Here is a 5,220-nt window from a genome sequence, read left to right as displayed (position 1 = left end):
ATAGGTTGTGCGTTGATCAACCAAAGTAGATAGGTCCGACCTAGTTTGTTAGATAAGACTTGATTGATCCTTGGACATTGGTAGTCCAAGAACTCTCTTTGTAGATAGTTTCACGGATTCAGTTCTGTAAACGTTCTAACAACAAGAGAGAGAGAGAGAGATAGAACTCTAAACACTTTCCTTGATTGAGTTTTTACTCCCGGAGTTGTGTTGAGTTTGTCCATACAGTTTGCCTACAAAAGAGTTGGTGGTGTATTTTGGTACCCCCAGTATTTTCAATTGGTATCAGAGCAGGCAAACACGTTAACACCTAATAATTCTGTTTTTGAAACAGTCTGATTATATGGACAACGACGAAATCTCTAAAAACGCATCACCAAAAAAGATCATGCCAAATCCCGAGTGTGTTCTTGAAACCATCGATGTTGATTTTGGTACATATCTAAAGAAGATGATTGATGAACTCTGTCATGAGAAACACAGATTAAAAAGAGTTATCGATGGACTTCACTGTGAGATTTACATCAAAGATTCCGATCTTCGAGAAGGATCTGAAAGAGAAAAGACTCTCCAGGATAAGTTGGACGAACATATTCGAATTAATAAAGAGGAAGTTGTAGGTCCGCTATCAACAAAACTCTTCGGATAATGAACTTTGTTGATAATCTTCCAATCCATCTATGGATCCGAGAAATTCTGTTAGTTTATGTCTCATGAATTGCCGTCAGTATGGAGATAAAAGAGGCTTAGGCTTCAGTAAAACCATTACGACTCAGAGTATTTCGAAAGAATATAATCGTGTTTCCATAACGGCTATAGCTCCTGTATGTTTTGTGGTGCTCTCAATCATTACCAACATACTTGTATACTCTTTAGGAAGAAATTAAAGGTTGCTAGTAATATTTATAAGAAAGCTACAAAACTTTTCTCCAACCTTATGAGTTCTAAAAAACTAACAAATTATTTCCCCGTTGTTCGTGGGTGAAAACCGTTTCTGCTGTTTTCGGTAATTTCGTGTGTGTGGGTGAGAAACGAGTCTAAATCCTAAACAATGTACTTCACGGGAGTACTTTTGATTCGAGATATCAATCTGTACAATCTTGGCCTAAACCAAGAAATGGACATTCCAGGCTTGCTTCGGTCACAAAGTGAAGGAGAAGGGTTGGTCTTAGGGAGGAAAGCGAAGAAAGTGTTGAGACCAGAATAGTTGATTCTGGAAGTGTGGGTGTTCTGTGACTTGTATCAGAAAGTTGAACCGGCTAGCTGAATGAAAGCTATCAGATGATTTCTGGATGTGGTATCGTTCTCCTGACCAAAACTTGTTGTTTGGTGGAAAATAGGTGAGACATATTTATACAAGTTGCAACAAAACGTACCCTGGTCTCGTGGGAAGTGGAAACGATTGAGTGGTGGAAGAAGGGAGTAACGGGTAACGCCTGGAATTTATGTTCCCATAATGAAGGATACGTTTACACCATTATTTCTTTTCATTACTAACCTCCCCGCTTTATGACACTTTCTGTAACGGGCGTATTGCACGCCGCCTGCTGTAAACCGCCAGACCAATATCCTGATGAGTATCCCCCAGTTTGTGACATGTTTTGATATCTCGAGTGTTTTCGTGGAGAACATATAACACTTTGATACGTGCGGAAAGTTTATAATTGAGAGGCTTGCCGTAGGTAAATAGCATATGTGATGCTAGCCTCGTTTTGGCTAGTCGAAGTGGCGCCAACAGTAGCGCATGGTGGCATGCCAGTGGTTGCGGCATGGTGGCATGCCAGTGGCCGCGGCATGGTGGCATGCCAGTGGTTGCGGCACGGTGGCATGCCAGTGGTTGCGGCACGGTGGCATGCCAGTGGTTGCGGCACGGTGGCATGCCAGGCTGCGGCACGGTGGAATGCCAGTGGCTGAGGCATGGTGGCTGCGAGATGGTGGCATTCCAGTGTCCGTGGCATGGTGGCATGCCAGTGGTTGCGGCACGGTGGCATGCCAGTGGCTGCAGCACGGTGGCATGCCAGTGGTCGTGGCATGGTGGCATGCTACGGCATGGTGGCATGCAAGTGGTTGCGGCATGGTGGCATGCCAGTGGTCGTGGCATGGTGTCATGCTAGTGGTTGCGGCATGGTGGCATGCCAGTGGTGTTTCGGCATGGCCAAAGCTAAAAATTGGCTCCATGGCCAAAGTTATGGTTTGGCGACGTGGAAGAATTAGGGTTTGGCGTGGCCAAAACTTGGCGCCTTGGAGTCGGACCCACATGTGGCAACATTGGCCCTGTTTCCACGCCAATATCTTTGCTCTGGGAAACGTTATTTGGCTTTGGTATCAATTTTCCCAAATTAGGGTTTGGCATGTTGAAACCCTAATTAGTGCACGTGGCATGCGGATGCGGCATGGCGCCACTTTTGTGCAAACAGCGCCATGGCTATGCCAAAGGAACTATGGCAAGGCCATAGTGTGGAAACGGCCACATGAGTAAAAATTGTCGTAGGTGGCTATTTATGGCAGGTTGCCACGAAGTGGCATGTTGCGAAGTTGTCGCGGTAGAGTGGCATGTTGGCATGCTACCGCGGTAGAATGGCATGTTGGCATGCTACCGCGGTAGAGTGGCATGTTGGCATGCCGACCAATATGTTGTTGTGGTAGGGCGCGTTTGGCTTGTCAGTTTAGCATGGTGGCACGGCAGGGTGCGTTTGGTATTTAATGTATGGTGGAAAGTTCAGAGCAAATTGATTGGCCCAAAAGGGGATCGGCCAAACATAGGGCACGACTATACTTCTGGTGAGAGTATGGCGAGTTTAAAGCGACCTGATTGGTCGAGGAAATAGGGTCGGGGCGTGGCCAATGTCGCTAGATGGCCTCGGGCATGGCCACGCCTCTTTTTGCTGTTGCGGCTCCCTGTTTTTTCTTATTCTGAGCGAGGTTCTGCACCTGCTAATCCATGGCGGATTAATTACTTAGTTTGTTTATGCTTAATTTTGACAAGCAAGGTATGGTATATTGCGCAAGGCGTGAAACCCTAACTTCTGCAAGTTAGTCGGGACGATTGACAGAATTTTATGTGTCGACACAGATCTCTTTTAAGTTCGTTGCCAGAGAGAAACATGTTTTTCTGATTGAATACCTTATGCAGAGATCTTATTCTTGATACTTGGAGATTCGTGCTACTCTGCTGCAAGTGAACACGAATCGTCATGCCATATCAACATTAAGAGTTCAGCCGGAGAACATAGGATAGAAGGCATTAAGAGGAACTTATATTAAGTGAATATACGCGAGGCGCCGAAATTTACAGAACATCTGGGATTCGCCAGTCTGGATAAATTTCACGTAAGTATATTGAGCGGCTCAATGAATATTCCAGTGGAGAGGATAATACATGTGGCTCTGTTTCCTTGCAGAGTGACGTCACATCAGATGCAAGATTTTACGATTTTAACCCTAAGCTAAAAACCACCATCAACACCCGTGAACAATGATGTTAGTATGGGAGATTTCGCTTTAAAGTCATCCTAACCTTTTCAATGGTTTCTTGACAGTGGGTGTATCCGGCATATGACAGACGTTAAAGGTATGACTGCAAATCTTCTTTATGTTAGTCAAATTTGCGACAAAGGCCATAAAGTTATCTTCAATGATGAAGGATGTGTCATTGAAGATAAATACGAAAAAGTAATTTTTCGAGGAATACGTGGCAAGAATAACTGTTATCTTTTAGATATTCAGTCTAATCTTTGTTGCAATCTGACAAAGGTGGAATCTACGCATCTTTTGCATGAGCGCTTTGGTCACATCAATTTTCGCCTCCTTGGGAAGATCACTAATAAAGAACTTGTTAGAGGCGTACCCAAAATCAATGCTAAGATCGATGGTGTTTGTGTAGCTTGTCAAAAAAGCAAACAAGTACGGGTTTCACATAAATCATCTCGAGATATTGCCACCAAAGCTGCACTTGAATTAATTCATATGGATCTCGTTGGACCCATTCGACAACCTACTGTTAGATGGAAGAAATATACTCTGGTAATGGTTGATGATTACACCAGATTTACTTGGATGGAACTCTTAGCTCACAAGAATCAGACCGTTAAGTGAATTTAAGATTATTGTTAATAGAATCCAGAATGAACAAGGTCGCAGACTAAAGAAAATTAGGAGCGATCGGGGAACTGAATTCAAAGACACCAAAATGTTCAAATTTTGTGGCCAACTAGGTATTATTAAAAAATATTCTCCACCTATCACTCCACAAGCCAACGGAGTTGCAGAAAGGAAGAACAAAAGTATACATGAAATGGCCAGAGTAATACTCCATAACAAAAACTTACCGTTAAATTTTTGGGAGAAGCTGTTTTTACAGCCTGCTACTTGATCAATCGTGTGTCTTTATGCTCATGAACTCTGAATACTCCTTATGATTTATGCTGTAGTAAGAAACCTAACTTACACTATCTCTGTATGTTTGGAAGTAAGTGCTACATTCTCAAGGATCGAGAACAGAAAGGAAAATTTAATTAAAAAAGCAATGGAGGTATTTTCCTTGGATATGCATCTGACAGTCGTGGTTTTAGAGTATATAATATCAGAACTCGTGTTATGATGGAATCGGAAAATATTATCATTGATGATTTGAAAGATTTTCGTCATTATGACTCTCCTACTGAGTTACCTCCCTTGGAGACAACTGAGAAAGTCAGAGAAGCTCCGGAATCAGTGGAAGTTGTACCAACAGTTACTGATCCCGATGATACAGATGACGAGGAGAAAAACCCTACTAAGGGTGTTCCTGTTGAATGTGCACTCCATGAGATTTGTGGGTTCATAGAAATCGTGATACTGACAGTATTATTGGAGGCACAAAGTCCACTGCTAAGACGATAAATCAACTCTGAAACATTTGCAATTTTGGATGTGATCTCTCGCAAGTGGAGCCTAAAAATGTTGATGAAGCTCTGAATGGTCCTTTATGGGTGAATGCCATGCATGAAGAGATAAATCAATTCAAAAGACAAGATGTATGGGAACTCGTGCCTCGTCCTCCTCAAAGTGCCCTCGGTAATGCGACCATAACCACGTTGAAATAACACGATAGCACCCGTGAATGTACTATGTAAAAATAAATGAGAGAAAATTAGAAAAAAGACTAAAGAGAGAATCAGAGGACAGAGAAATAAAAAAAATTAGAAACCGACAACACAATGTGAAATATGTTTAGGTCAT

This window comes from Papaver somniferum, chromosome 10 (genome assembly GCF_003573695.1).
Source record: "Papaver somniferum cultivar HN1 chromosome 10, ASM357369v1, whole genome shotgun sequence".
In the NCBI taxonomy this organism is placed as follows: domain Eukaryota; kingdom Viridiplantae; phylum Streptophyta; class Magnoliopsida; order Ranunculales; family Papaveraceae; genus Papaver; species Papaver somniferum.
The sequence above is the reverse complement of the archived record's forward strand: the minus strand, read 5'-3'. Positions refer to the sequence as shown.